This window comes from Pongo pygmaeus, chromosome 16 (assembly GCF_028885625.2).
Source record: "Pongo pygmaeus isolate AG05252 chromosome 16, NHGRI_mPonPyg2-v2.0_pri, whole genome shotgun sequence".
NCBI classification, from domain to species: Eukaryota; Metazoa; Chordata; class Mammalia; order Primates; family Hominidae; genus Pongo; species Pongo pygmaeus.
In genome coordinates, this window is record NC_072389.2 from 34310402 (window position 1) to 34326787 (window position 16386).

General features: G+C 43.9%; 1 protein-coding gene across 4 annotated transcripts in view; it reads right to left on the reverse strand.

Moving 5' to 3' along the window:
- Window positions 1–16386, reverse strand: part of APBA2 (amyloid beta precursor protein binding family A member 2) — a 227279-nt gene that overhangs the window by 99901 nt on the left and 110992 nt on the right. The gene's annotated exons all lie outside the window — the stretch shown is intronic.

Consider the following 16386-nt stretch of genomic DNA (forward strand, 5'->3'; position numbering starts at 1 on the left):
AGAGCAAGCCACTCACCTCCAACAGCACTCAGAAACAGGTATGCTGGACCAAGCAACGTGGGTCCCATTCATTTCTCCTTATTTCCCTTAACAATCTTAGCAGTCACGTAAACATCAGCAAGACAGAAAGAGCACAAATTCAGGCACAAATCCTAGAATACCAAACGTGGCTTCAGCTCATCTGCAACCCAGCCTCATTAGAAACCAAAAAAAAAGTCCACATCCAACACCTAACACTTTAGACTGATTTGGGCAATACAGAAATGGAGTCACGTTCAAAGGTGATTTTGAAGGAAATGGAGAAAAAGAGAGGTGACAGGAAAAAACACATGTAAATGTTTCTTAAAGACTCAAATAATGTCCAGGCCTGGTGGCATGTACCTGTAGTCCCAGCTACTCAGGAGACAGGCAGGAGGATCGCTTGAGCTCAGGAGTTCAAGGCTACAGTGAGCTATGATGGCACCACTGCACTCCAGCCTGGATAACAAAGTGAGACCCTGTCTCTTTAAAAAAAAAAAAAAAAAACAGTCAAATGATGACTGAGTAATCTGCAGACAGGTGAGCTCAAATCTGATTCTAAAACAAGGTTTTAGAACAGCCCTGTTCAACAGAAATTTCTGCAATGATAGAAGTGTTCTATCTGCACTGCCCAATATGGCAGGCATTGAACATTTGAAACATGGTTAGTCCAATAGAGAAACTGCATTTTTTGTTTGCTTCATTTTAATTCATTTAAATTAAATTTAAATGGCCACATGTAGCAAGCAGCTACCATTATGGACAGTGCAGTTCTAAAATGCATTTATTAAAGGATTGTTTTGGGATCATATCTAAGAAAAGTGGTAATTATTAGAGCTAAAAATGAATTTCGTAAGAATAAGTTTGTGAAATTAGCCTCATTTCTTTCTCCGATATAGAATCTGCAAAGGCAGTTAAGGGAGATCTAGAAGAGAGTATACCTGGACTTTAGCAAGGCAGGATTTTGGCAGGTCCTTCCCAATGTTCTTGTGGATCATCTGAAATATGTGAGCTGCATGCAGCGAAGTGAGATGGAATAGGAGCTACGGCTACCTGCATGAGCACACTAAGCAAGCACTGATTCAGGGAAAACTGTCAGTCTGTGGGGATTCTCCAATGATCTGGCTCTTTTCAATCCTGGATGATGATAAAGCACACGGCAGTTCTTCAGAACTGTAGATGACACAAAACTGGGATGCAGACTTGAAGGGGATGTAAAAATATCAAGTCAAGTTCAGGGATGGCAGCAGTAAAGTTTCGCAAAAGCATACACAAAGATCTTACATACCCTGTTTGATTGAGAAAGATACGCTTTCACTGCCAGATATGCTAATGTGAATCACAAACCTCATCTCTGAAGCCATCTTCTTACACAAGTCCATTATTAACCATATAGGGAGGCTTAATTTCTTTAAGGCCTAACTAGAAATCTGTACCAGTAATTACACTGTCCCATTAGACTGAAAAGCCTATTTTACATAGTTCACTCCAATTGCTCCTTTCATCAAGCGCTTTTATGATGAATACTGTCTTCCAAGGTCATTATTTATTTCCTTACCTTAAAGACAGTGTGGAAGCCAACTCTTTGCTAAAGCCCTTGTGACTAAGGGCATAAATGAATGAAATGCAAAGAATGACTCATTTTCGGCTGGGCGCGGTGGCTCACGCCTGTAATCCCAGCACTTTGGGAGGCCGAGGCGGGTGGATCACGATGTCAGGCCATCAAGACCATCTTGGATAACACGGTGAAACCCCGTCTCTACTAAAAAAATACAAAAAAATAGCTGGGCGCGGTGGCGGGCGCCTGTAGTCCCAGCTACTTGGGAGGCTGAGGCAGGAGAATGGTGTCAACCCGGGAGGCGGAGCTTGCAGTGAGCCGAGATCGCACCACTGCAGTCCAGCCTGGGCTAAAGAGCAAGACTCTGTTTCCAAAAAAAAAAAGACTCGTTTTCCTATATGACATAACATCTTCATTACTCAGGATAGCTGTTGCTGTATGGGTGCAAAGCATCAGACATTAAAATATTATGAGGCACCATCAACCATGACATCGTGGGAGAAGTAAAAAAAAAAAATATTATGTCTGAAAAATTCCACCGCCTGCTATGATGCACTAGCTTGTGTCAGACTAATCCTCTCACCAAGAACAACTAGAAACTCTTGACGAAATTTTTTTAAATGATTTCTCTGGAAGCATCAGAGAGCTACCAAGGCAGCTAGGACTTGAGGGGCTGAGATCATGACAAGTAGATAATTACCCAGAAATAAGCTCAGCATTCTGTGCTGCTTTTCTCGTCAAGGCATTTGGGGATTTGTGAGTGATGGAAGCCAAAAGGTTAAAAACACACACAGGAAGAAAGTAGTGGTTAAGAGGCAACAGGGCTAAGCAGAACTTTCAGTAGTCTCGGAGGAATGGGGAAATAAGAAATTGTAATTTATGGCTAATAAGGCAACAAGAACTTGAGGGTCCAAATTGGTAGAGTTGAAACAACACAGAGGGGTGAGTCCGCTATCTTAGGAAAGGGCAAAAGCTGGAACTATCTGAACAACAAAATTAATAATGCATTACTGGTTTATAACCCAAAGTATAAAATGAATATCCATGAGTCCATACAAATATAAATAAATGAACGAGAAAATAAACAAGTGAGAACAGACCAATCTCCCTGTGCAGAATTGCAAATAATTTGTGTAGATACTGTCCCCTCATGGAGATGGTGCACAACACTCAGACGATTGAGGGTAACATCAGCAGTGATAAATTGTGTAGCCCTGATTTGACAGGATAAGAATGGCACTTTTTCAGATGGGATCTTCTGCCCCAAAGCCCATAGCCCCTATTGAACCATGAGATAAATGCCAAGCAAACTCAAATTTAAAGATATTCTATAAAATACCTGACCAGTACTCTTCAAAATTGTCAAGGTCATCAGAAACAAGGAAAGTCAAAGGAACTGTCACAGTCTAAAAGAACCTAAAGCGACATAATAACTGAACTCAAAGCAGTCTCCTAATAGAATCCTGGAACAGCAAAAGGACATTTGATAAAAACTAAGAAAATATGAATGAAGTATGGACTTCAGTTAATAATAATGCATTGGCACTGGTTCATTAATTGCAACAAATGTTCCATACTAATGTGAGATGTTAACAATAGGGAAAAGTAGGTACAGGATGTATGGGAACTCTCTCTACTATCTTCGCAACATCTCTGTGAATCTACAACTATTCTAAAGCAGTAAGTTAAAAAAGAAAGTTTATATACTTATATTGGTAATTAGACAAACTAGATTTTACGAAAAGCAGCATTCTTATGGAAAACAAAGAATTCATAATTAAAAAGGGCAACCTACTAGGAATAAATTCTAAATTTATATGTATCTAGTTAAATGCACTCAAAATTTATAAAGGGAGAATTGACAGGACAAATCTAAAGTATTAGACATTATGAAATTTATGTCTATTAGACATAGACATGAACAACGGAATAATTTAACACACTTCTTTCAGTAAATGACATAACAAAGAAGTAAAAATAAGAATGGAAGTATAAGATTTGAACACCACAATTACCCATTTTTCCTCATGAATATATCTAAAGTACTGAACCGAAGAACTACACACAAGGGCACATGGGATATTCTGTCAAAATTAATCATATGGTGGACAAGTCTAAAGCCAGTGTAAACAAATTTCAAAATGTTAACATTGTAAATAATCTGTTCCTGACTACGGGGTAAGCAAGCTAGAAATAAATAACAAAAATATAACCAGAAAATATGGAGGTATTTGGAAATCAACTACTTTAAAATAACCCACATTTCAAAGGAGAAATTTTAAAAAGTGAACACATTTTGAACTAATTAATAATAAAAATACAATGTATCCAAAGATGGTGCTGGACAGCCAGCCATGTTCACAGCAGCGCTACTCATCATGGCCAAGGAATAAAAGCAACCCAATGTCTATCGATGGATGATGGATAAACAAAATGTGATCTATTCATACCACATAATATTATTCAGCCTTAAAAAGGGAGAAAATCTTATCACACAACCCAGCACAGATGAACCTTGAGGACACTGTACTAAGCAAAATAAGCCAGTCACAAAAAGACAAAAACTGTAGGATTCCACTTAACTGAGGTACCTAGAGTAGTCAGAAAGCAGAATGGTGACTCCCAGAAGCTGGGACAAGGAGAATGAGAAGTTGCTGTTTAATGGGTATAGATGTTCAGATCCGCAAGATGAAAAAGTTCTGGAGATCTGTTTCACAACATTATGAATTTACTTAACACTACCGGACTGTACACTTAAAAATGGTTAAGATGGTAAATTTTATGCTGTTTTTTTACTACAATTTTTAAAAATAGTGGATTACAGCTAAAGCAGGCTTAATAGGCTATTTATAACCCTAAAATCATATATTAGAAAACAAGAAAGGCTGGAAAAAATAAATATGCTGTTGTTTTCATGTTCTTAGGTATGCATAGATTTCCTAAACAGGGCACGAAAAGCATTAACCTTAAAGGAAAAGATTGATAAGCTGGGCCTTCTCATCAAAAGATACCACTGAACGTGAGAAAGTGTGAGAAAATATTTGTAATATGTACATCTAGCAAAGGTCTCATGTACTAACTATATAAAGAACTCCCAGCCGGGCTTGGTGGCTCACACCTGTAATCCCAGCACTTTGGGAGGCCGAGTTGGGCGGATCACGAGGTCAGGAGATCGAGACCAACCTGGCTAACATGGTGAAACCCCGTCTTTACTAAAAAATACAAAAAATTAGCCGGGCTGGTGGCGGGTGCCTGTAGTCCCACCTACTTGCGAGGCTGAGGCAGGAGAAGGGCATGAACCCACGAGGCGGAGCTTACAGTGAGCCAAGATTGCACCACTGCACTCCAGCCTGGGCGACAGAGTGAGACTCCATCTCATAAAACAAAAAAAGAACTCCTACAAAGCACTAAGAAAGAAAATGCAACAGAAAAATGAGCAAAAACTTGCACAAAAACTTCCAGAGAAGGTTTCGAAAACACAAGACAAGTATTTGAAAGAGATATTCAACAGTCTTCAGTGAACTGAAAATCATACCAGAGGATCCCACCATGCATCCACTAAAAGTCATATTAAAATGACTAACACCACCAGTTATGAGCAAGGATGCGGAGCAAATGAAACTCCTATTTGCAGGTGGGAGTGTAATTGGGTACAATCACATCAGAAAAAGGACTGGCAGTGTTCACTAACATAGAAACATACCCAGACCCTGTGACCTACCCATTCCAATCCTGGATGTACCCTCAATAGAAACGCAATCATGTGTACACCAAATGTGTAACAGTGTTCCCAGCAGCAATCATGACCCAAAACTAGAAAAGATGCAAATGTCCATCAAACATAGAATGGATGAATTATTTGTATTTTTACAATGCTCTGTAACAGTGAGTCAATGAACTACTGTCACACTTACCACCTGTGAGTAACTCTCACAAACATAATGTTGCATAAAATAAGCTGACACAAAACAGTATATATTGTAGAAATTCATTTATTTAAAAAAAATTCAAACATTTGCAAAAATAACATTTGGTGCTAGGATTCTGATTACCTTTGGGTGGTGGTGGTAGTGGTGGGGGGTGGGTTATGGCTGGGAGAGGACCCTAGGGGAGATTCTTGGGTTGTGGTGATGTTTTGTTTCCTAGTCTGGGTGTCCCGTGCCAAATCTTGCCCTCAATTGCAATAATCCTCATGTCAAGGGTGGGGCCAGGTAGAGATAACTGAATCATGGGGGTGGTTCCCCCACACTGTTCTTGTGGTAGTGAATAAATCTCATGAGATCTGATGGTTTTATAAATGAGAGTTCCCCTGAGCAAGCTCTCTTGCCTACTGCCATGTAAAACGTGCCTTTGCTCTTCCTTCATCTTCCGCCATGATTGTGAGGCCTCCCCAGCCATGTGGAACTGTGAGTCCATTAAACCTCTTTCCTTTATAAATTACCCAGTCTCGGGTATGTCTGTATTAGCAGCATGAGAATGGACTAATACAGGTAGTATTGACATCTTAACAATATTGTCTTCTAATCTAAAAACATGCCATGTCTTTCCATTTACTGGTGTCTTCTTTAATTTCTCTCAGCAATGTTCAGTAGTTTTCTGTGTACAATTTTTTTGCTTCCTTGGTTAATGGAATTTTTTTCTTAACTCCCCTTCCAGATTGCTCATTGTTAGTGTATAGAAATGCAACTGATATTTGTGTGTTGATTTTGGATCCTGCAACTTTACTGAATTCATGTATTAGTTATAACAGCTTTGTGTGTGTGTGAAGTCTTTAAGGCCTTCTACATACTGCATAAGACCATGACATGTGAAAAGAGAGAAAATTTCACCTCTTCCTTTCCAATTTGGATGCCTCTGATTTCTTTTTCTTGCCAAATTGTTCTGGCTAGAATTTCTAGTACTATGTTAAATAGAAGTGGTGAAAGGGGGCATCCTTCTTGTTTCTGATCTTAAGAGGAAAAGCCTTTGCAATTTTTCACCACTGGGTATGCTGTTGGCTGGGGGCTTTGCCTATATGGTCTTTATTATGTTGCGGTATTAAACTCTTTCTTTTCTAACTGTCAAAGCAATATTTATTTATTTATTTATTTATTTATTTATTTTGAGACAGAGTCTCGCTCTGTTGCCTAGGTTGGAGTGCAGTGGCATGATCTCGGCTCACTGCAACCTGTGCCTCCTGGGTTTAAGTGATTCTCCTGCCTCAGCCTCCTGAGTAGCTGGGATTACAGGGGCCTGCCACCACGACAGGCAATTTTTGTATTTTTAGTAGAGATGGGGTTGCACCATGTTGGCCAGGATGGTCTTGAACTCCTGACCTCAAGTGATCCACCTGCCTTGGCCTCCCAAAGCACTGGAATTGCTGGCATGAGCCACTGCACCCGGCAGCAATTTTTATTTAAAAAGCAGCAAGAGCAGTGACTCACGCCTGTAATCCCAGCACTTTCGGAGGCCAAGGAGGGAGGACTACCTGAGCTCAGGAGTTTTAAGACCAGTCTGGGCAACACAATGAGACCCTGTCTCTAATTAAAAATTTAAAAATTAGCTGGGTGTGGTGGTGTGTGCCTGAGGTCCCAGCTACTCGGGAGACCAAGGTGGGAGGACTGCTTGAGCCCAGGAGGTTGAGGCTGCAGTGAGCTGAGATTGCAGCACTGCAATCCACCCCAGGCAACAGAGAGAGATGCTACCTCAAAAAAACAAAAAAGGCACATTATTCCCACTGTCCAGATAAGGAAATCAAGGCTTAGAGAGATCAAGCAATCTGCTCAGGGTAACACAGAGACAGGTAAGTGGTAGAGGCAGAATTCCGATGCAAGTCTGGGTAATTCTTAAGTGTTTAATTTCAGCCCCTATCTATGCCTTTGCTATTTAAGATGTGTTCTGAGGACCAGAAGCATCTGCACACCTGGGGGGTTGTTAGAAACACAAAATCACAGGATCCACCAAAAACCATGGAATCAGAATCTGCATTTAAACAAGGTCCCTGGCCGGGCGTGATGGCTCACGCCTGTAACCCCAGCACTTTGAGAGGCCAAGGTGGGTGGATCACCTGAGATCAGGAGTTTGAGACCAGCCTGGCATGGAGAAACGCCATCTCTGCTAAAAATACAAAAATTAGTCAGGCGTGGTGGCGTGCACCTGTAATCCCAGCTACTCGGGAGGCTGAGGCAGGAGAATTGCTTGAACCCAGGAGGCGGAGGGTACAGTGAGCTGAGATCATGCCATTGCACTCCAGCCTGGGCACCAAGAGTGATTCTCCATCTCAAAAAATAAAAACAAAATAAATGAGATCCCCAGGAGATTCAGTGCACACTGGAGTTCGAAAAGCCGTGTGTTATGCCAGTGGTCCTCAACTTTGATGTAGGTCAGAACCACCAAGAAGGCTAATAAAGAACACAGAGGCCCAGGATGGAGGAAGCAGGATATGACCTGCATTTGTATTTTTACCAAGTTCCCCAGGTGATCCTGATAGCAAACACAGTCTGAGAACCACGGTGCTACACCAATGTGGAAATGGGCTCTAGGTTTCAGGACTGAGAGTACCACTAGGCTAAGCTAGGGCTGGGAATCGATTTCTGACAAAATTGTCCCCAGCACAGATTGTCTCTGGGGCATGGAGTGCAAAGAGGCAAAGAGCCCTCTGTCACAGGAAGGGGGCAACCAGGGGTGAGACCTTCACTTCCAAGACTGAGCTCAGGAAGTCTGCTCAGAAGCCATGTGGGGTCTCTCCAACCCTGAAAGGCCAGATTCTGTCTAGAACTTGGCTTTTAGAAGGGATCCTAGACATATACCAAGTCTCCGAGACAAAAGCCTGGACCTCAGTCTCCCTCCAGCATCCCTGAGAGCAGATGTGGACCATGCTACAGCCACCAGCCCACTGTGATCCTGAGGTTAGTGGGAGACAGGAAGTGACACTGCTGCCACCCCACGCATCTGCGGCACCAGCTTTCGGTCCTGGAGCCCCCACGTGTTACCAAGAGTGTGGTCTTTTTGAGGTACTGACTTGGCTAGGCAATCACGCCACTCTTCTAGATGTTGCTGTGAAAGTCTTCTGTCCATGTCATTAAAGTCCATAATGAGTTGACTTTTAGAAAGGAGATCATCCCAGACAATCTGGCTGGGTCTGGATCAATTTGTCGGGAGACCTTAAAAGTAGAGCCAAGGCTTCCTTCCGGAAGAAGAAATTCTGCCTGTGGACTGCAGCTGCAGCCATGCCTGGGAGTTCCAGCCTGCCCTTCCCCATGGCCTGCCCTGCGGGCTTCAGGCTTGCCTGGCCAGGTCCCAAAACCCCGTGAGCGGATTCCTCACAATATATCTCCTCATATCCACCCCCTACTGCTTCTCTGGCTGAACCTAATAGATCAAGCCTTTCTCCTATCCATCCCCTACTGTTTCAGCGCACCACTGAAACTATTCCACCTCCATAGAGACTCCGCAGGTTGATGTCCTATCAGCCAGCTATGAGACCTGGAGCTAGTGGCTTAACTACTCTGGGCCTCTTTCCTCAAACAGCAAGAGTCTAGACTAATTGATGTGCAGAAGGAACCCTCATGGTGGAAAAACATTCAGCACCTGCATTAGCTTTTGAAGAGCTATCTCCAGTAGCAGCAGATGTTCTTTGGAGGGTAGATTTGACTCATCTTAAGTAGATTCTGAAGCGAGTTTCCGAAGACAACCTCCATGCCGTGAAAACGCTAGCCTGGTCATCTCTCTGTAGAGACTCTATGAGGAGCCTCTGGTGCACGGGCCTCCACCCCATGCCGCACCCTCGAAGGTCAACTATGGAAAGCACATACCCCTTCCTGTCAGCCCTCCAATAAAGACTTGCCAGGGCTTCTCCCAGGCCATCTACACAGGTCAAGCTGGCCTCTGCCACCTCTTCTACCTCACCCCCTGGCTCCTCCATCAAGCCAGATCAAACAATTCCATTCCCAGACCCGCCACGCTGCTTCCTCTGTCCACGCTTCAGTCATATATACACGCTTGTTTGCCTGGAACGCCCGTCTTGCCCCTCTCTCGCAGAAATGTATATTCATCCTTTGAGATAAAAGATCAACCCTCACTCCCTCCTGGACAAACCACTGGACTGATGAGTCCGCCCTCCCCAGGGTGCACTCTTCGTCTCCCTTGACATTCACAGTGTGCGGCCACCAAGACACCACCCTTTCCCGCAGTGGCCGATTCTCGAACTGAAGGTCAGGGGCTCTCTTTCCAGCCTCGCATTAACCCACGCCAAACACGCCTGTCTGCCACCATTCTGTTTTTCAACATAATCACTTTTAGATGAACAAGGAATACAAATCCAACAACAGACAAAACACAGTGCACCCCACACGTGAGGCTCAGGAGGTAAGTGGTGGTCTCTCCCTGCAGCCCCCCACTCGCTGACCCCCCCCGAGACCAGCACATGGCAAATGACGTGGACTTTCTTGTAATGAGAGTCTCTTATGAGATGGTAACAGCCACCACTGCTAGGAGTCCTCCCACCATCCAGGGTGGCATGCCATCACCCTTTCCTCTGCAGATGTATGAACTGATTGAAGGAGATTAAGCGATTTGCCCAAGAAAGGAGATTAGTTCACAGCAGCCCTAGACCATATGGAAATGAAATTCTTTGCAGTATGCTCTGCTGCGATACAGGAGACCCCTGTTACAACTCTGGAAGACTTAGAAAATGTCTCCATGACATGTACATTGCTCATCAATTCATCCAAGCACACCTTGTGGTATGAGTTAAATTACCATGTCCGTATGTGCCTAGCAGCACACATGGTAAAAGTAAGTCTGGAAAATGACAGGTTAAAAGAAGTTTAAATTGTTCCCTTTCTTGCAGGACTTCTGAAGGTCTTTCATATGGTGCTTTGGGAGTGTCCAAGACGGGCAGTACAGACAGCACTTCCCAACCTAATGTGACCGGGGACTATTATATTCAGGAACATCCGCTGGGAATCCTCAGAACATAGTTTGAGAATGCCGGCTTGCACACTAATGTCATTAATTAGAATTGGACATAATTAATTAGAGCTGAATATCATTAATCAAAAGTTACATACAGAAATGGCTAACTTCCCTTCCATCACACTAATTATGTTGGGCTCACAGTTCCTCGTGCTACTTTCTTAACCCATTTTCCATCTTTTAAAAAAAAGGGTGTTGATGAATTTTTTTCTCTTCCAAAGTACAACTTGAAACAAAAAAGAACTGGGTGTCAGAAGAGCAGGAGCTTCCAATTTGAAAGCACACACCAAGTCTGCAAGCAAATAGTAACAGCCAGCTCCTCGTCCTCTCTTTGCCTCTTCCAGGGAAGGAAATCAGCAAGATCAGAAAACTCACATGTGCTACACATTCCCTCTTCATTATGTGGTTCATTCTCACAATCTACCCACCCCCAACTCATGAGTCTCCACTTTGCAGATGGGAAATTGAGCTTCTGAACATTTCTAAAGTCTAGGAGCAGTGGCTCATGCCTGTAATCCCAGCACTGCGGGAGGCCCATGTGGGAGGACCACTTGAGGCCAGGAGTTCGAGACCAGTCTGAACAATATGGTGAAATGCCCTCTCTACAAAAGATTTTAAAATTAGCTAGGCATGGTGGCACTCACCTGTAGTCCTAGCTACTCAGGGGGCTGAAGTGGGAAGATTGCTTGAGCCCAGTTCAAGGCTGCAGTGAGTTATGATCATGCCACTGCACTCCAGCCTGGGTGACAGAGTGAGACCCTGTCTCAAAAAAAATACATAAATAAAAATAAAAATAAGAAACTAGAGCTATGTGATGACCACATACTTCTTGAGCATCCACTGTACATGAGGCACTGGGCTGGGCACTGAGGATACGGGACAAGCAGGCCTGCAAATCCACAGAGACAGAAGCCAGGCAGGAGGGCTGTGGACTCAGATGTCCACCTAAGGTCCCAAAAAGTGAAGCCCATGAGCCTCATCTCTGAAGATAAAGAGAAGCACCTGAGAGAGGAATCAGCCACACAGGCAGGGCCAGAAGGAGCCTCCCATGTGAAGGCAGCAGTTCAAGAGGCAGAGCCAGGTCAATATGCAAAGCCTGGCTCATTCAGAAATCCTACTCATTTCACACAGGGAATGATGGCTTACACTTGCAATCCTAGCACTCTAGGGGTCAAGGAGTTCAAGACCAGCCTGGTCAACATGGCAAAATCCCACCTCTATTAAAAAAATATATATAAAAATAAGCTGGGTGTGGTGGCACACGCCCTGTAGTCCCTGCTCCTCAGGAGGCCAAGGAGGGAGGGTTGATTGAGCCCTGGAGGCCAGGGTTGCAGTACACCATGATCACACCACTGCATTCCAGCCTGGGCAATAGAGCAAGACCCTGTCTCTAAATAAATCAATAAATCCCACCCATTTCAATGAAGAGACAAACAGAACCATCTGTACAAGGGTGAGGCCAGGTAGTCAGCCAAGGTGGAGGATGAACCAGCAAGACGGGAGCAAGACGGCTCCATCAGAGGGACCCACAGCACAGAACACTGGGGTCCGTGTGCCTACATCCAGGGGTTTACCATAACTTCTTTTCTCCTCAACTTTGCAAATACACAGAAGTATAGAAAACAATGTAGCAAACCTCCATTCAGGCTTAACCATCGCTGTCAGTACCATCCCCTCGAAGTCCTCCTTCTCAGGATCACTATCATTCACTATGCAGAACAAACCCTGGTATCTTCTGTTCTAATCCGGTTCGTATTTTTAGAAAATGCTGGTTGTGACCCACTTGTGATGGTTAATTTTATGTATCAACCTGACTGGGCCACAAGGTGCCCATGCGTCTGGTTAAACACTGTTTCTGGATAGTCTGTGAGGTGTTTCTGGAAGAGGTTAGCATTGGAATTGGCAGACTGAGTAATGCAGACGGCCCTCCTCAGTGTAGGTGGGCATCGTCCACTCCAGTGAGGACCTGCATAGAACAAAACAGCAGAGGACGGTTGAATTCACTCTCTGCCTGACTGCTTGACTGGGACATTGGTCTTCTCTGCCCTCCATGCTGCTGGTTCTCAGGCCTTTTGGCCTGGACTGGAATCTGCACCAGTTCTCTGCTTCCTAGGCCTTTGCACTACAATACTGGCTTCCCTGGGTCTCCAGCTTGCAGATGGCAGATTGCGAGACTTCCCAGATGCCATATCATGCAAGCCAATACCTTATATCAATTGACCAATCAATCGATTGATCGATACATAAACTCTAAAATAAACTGATCCTATTGGTTCTGTTTTCAAGAAAACTGACTAATACAACACTGAATCCCTTTCATAAGCAGAATTGCTGGGTCATGGGGGGTCCACATTTCAACCTTACTAGATAACATCTAATTGTTCTCTAAAGGGGTTTTACTAATTTGCCCTTGATAAACAGGACATGAAGGCCCCCTTGCTTCACACTCTGAGCAACCCTTCGATTATCAGACTTTCTAATTTGCCAACATATGAGTGTGAAGTGGTATCTGATGGTCTCCCAGGCAGTTCCCTGATTAGGAGCAAGGCAGAGTTCATTTGTCTATTTGACATTTTCATTTTTTCTTCTTCATAGTATTTGCTCATTTTTCAATTCTATTGTCTTTTTAAAATTAATTTGAAACAGTTCTTGATACAAACAGAATACCAATCTCTCACAGTAAATTCATCATGAATATTTATTCCAGCCTGTAGTTCTCTTAAAGAAGTTGCTAATACTGATGTTTGATTAATCCATCTTTTCTTTTATGATGTGTGTATGTTTCTCACCTCAAAAGCAGATAGAAAAAATCTTCTATGTATTTTAACATTTTTGTCTTTACATTTCGGCCTTTAATTCTTTTTTTTTTTTTTTTTGAGATGGAGTCTCATTCTGTCACCCAGGCTGGAGTGCAGTGGCACGATGTCACTCACTGCAACCTCCACCCCCCAGGTTCAAGCAATTCTCCTGCCTCAGCCTCCCGAGTAGCTGGGATTACAGGTGTCTGCCACCACACCCAGCTAATTTTTTATATTTTTAGTAGAGACAGGGTTTCGCCATGTTGGCCAGGCTCGTCTCGAACTCCCAACCTCAGGTGATCTGCCCACCTTGGCCTCCCAAAATGCTGGGATTACACGTGTGAGCCACCGTGCCAGGCATAGGCCTTTAATTCTATGGCCGTTTACTGGTACATATGCTGTGAGGTAGGGATCTCACTTTATATTTTCCCTTTTCCTATGTGGCCAACCAGCTGTCCTGCATCACTTCCCATCTGGTCCATAACACACCTCTGCCACCTCCTGGCTTCCTATACATGTGAGCACTTGCTCCTAGCCTTGCTACCCTGTCCCAGCCATTGCCGTGTCTCTCCCTGCACAAATGTTGCACAGTCTTCATCATTCTGGCTCTCCATCAGGAAACTCACTGCTTGGGGGTCTCATGGCCTCCTCCCTTAGTGCTCTGGCTTTGTGTTTTCTCTTCATGTCTCATAGCTTGGAATTTCCACACCTTTCTTTGGATCTTATGTTTTAAAGAACACTTTGGGCTAGCTTTTACACAACACTTATATGCATCCATACTGGGGTACATGCTAGTATCACATCAGCCCATCATTTTCAGGACGTGATGTCTTCTAACTTAATATATGTTCTGAGACTTGCCGTGATTTAAATACAGCTTATTAATCTTTTCTGTGTTCCTTCAGGATAATCGCTGATTTTATATATTTCATTATTCACACATTTTATAGATCAAGGGCCTATAGGATAGTTATCATAGGATACAGTGAGGCCTAGAATTTAATTCTCAAAAAAAAAAAAAAAGAAGAAGAAGAAGAAGAAAAGAGCCTCAAACTTTTCCTGTAAGTGGAAGCACATTCACAAATTATCCTATGAAAAGACATCAGGCACACCATGGGTATTAGTATTCTGAAGCTACAGAATGATTCCATTTGTAGTAGAAAAATAAATAAACCCAGGCCCTTTCTTCTCTTTACAGATCTCCTCACAGAGACTCATTCTGGCATAATTGGCATTTAAAAATATCCATCTCCTTGCCACCTTTCTCTCCGAGAAGGAATATGCTTTTCTGCTGGGAAGCTGCAGAGAATTGTGATGAGTATATTCACTTACATGATAGGCCTATTACACTGCAGATGGGTGAGAGCAATCGGGAAGACAGCCCAGCACCTTCTCTATTGCAATTGATTTTGATCGTCTAATAGTACTTCAGGATACATAAAAATTCCAGTAGGTCTTTTCTAGACTCAGAAGAAAAAAATACCTTATACCTTACAGGCATAAATAGAACCACCCTATGACTCTATCAGAATGTAATGACACCCCAGGTTCCATAAGGAAAACGTTAAGCAGCCAATTTCACCGCGGACAGTCCCTAGAGGGTGGATGGGCTGAGGCAGCTGCTTAACCCTGGGCTCCCAGAAGACTGGAATTTTATGGAATCATGAGCTGCGTCTCCATAAGTAACATCTCCCTTCATAAGCTGTCCTTACTGCTGGTGACAATCAAAATCTCCAGCATTTTCAGAGCTGAGAGTGGATGATGCAACTAATGTCATTACGGCTGAAGTATGTTTACAACCTTAAGTAGAAAGTTAAACAGAGCAGAAAAGGCCTTGTTGAGAGCACAAAAGTACATTCACAAACTTTGAAAACTGACAACTGAGAAAAATTTCAGTAAACACTCCAGCTTATGTCCAAACCCATTAATAATCACGCAGCTCCTCTACGTTTCACCCTGTTTCATGGACGAGGGCTGATTGTCCTGCATCTCTTAAATGCCTTGTGAATGTGCTCCCTCCATGGAGAACCATCACGTAATTCACCTGGGAGATTTGTGACAAGAATGCTCCCCAACTGGATGCAAGGGAATTCCTGCCTCACCAGCAGAACAGGGGTGGTGAGTGGTTACCACGATGTGGGAAAGATGCAGGGCAGAAAGTGAAATCAATAAAGCCACCTTGCTTTACAAATAATGGCTTTTTGGGTGGCTTCAAATAGCCAGACCTGTGGCCTTGTGCTGCCCTGGGAGAAAAACTGATTCTGAACCTGAGTCTTGACACTCCAGAATCCCATCCTCACCCCTGCTGGTCTTCATCCGTCCCCTCACAACTGGCACAGAGATTCCGCACTGGGACATACAAAGTGTTCCTTGCTTTGGTCAGGCATGGGGGGTGTTCCCAAGGCCACTGCTGCCTTGCACGTAACACTCTGAACTGCCTCCCTGTCCAAGCTTACCACATGCTCCTTCCCACGAATACGTAAGAACCCCCAGAATCCATCAGAAGCTCAGGCCTGCTCTGGGCATCAGGACATGAAGACCATCCCTGGCTCTGCTTCTTTAACTCCAGCAACAATGCCCTCTGCTTCTCATTCTCCAAACATGCCCCACCCTGTACACCGGCTTCCCTACAACGCCGCCGCCTTGTGTGTCTCCAGCCACAGAAGACAGCCAATTCATCTGCAGTGTGGAACCTGTCCCTTGCAAGTCTCCCCTGTGTGGAACACTCGGCTGGCACCAGGGCTCTGTTCCTACCAGTCCTATGGGGCAAGGGCAAGCCAGATGCTGACCATGGGGCAGTGTCACCAGGGCTGCAATACTGCTCCATGCACAGGGAGGGAGGATGGACCACGCTCCATCCCTGGCAAGATGAGGAGGCCTCTTTTTATCAAAGTTAGATTTCTTCTGCTCAGCTTCCTGGTATCTCACAATGGCTGGTCCCTTCTCAAAGTAGACCAGCCACTGCCCACACTGGAGAGTGAAAGGTTCAAGGGCTACCTACTGTTGCCGATATACATGTGTCTACTTTTGCTGTAACTAGGAACCCAGGTAGGGGTT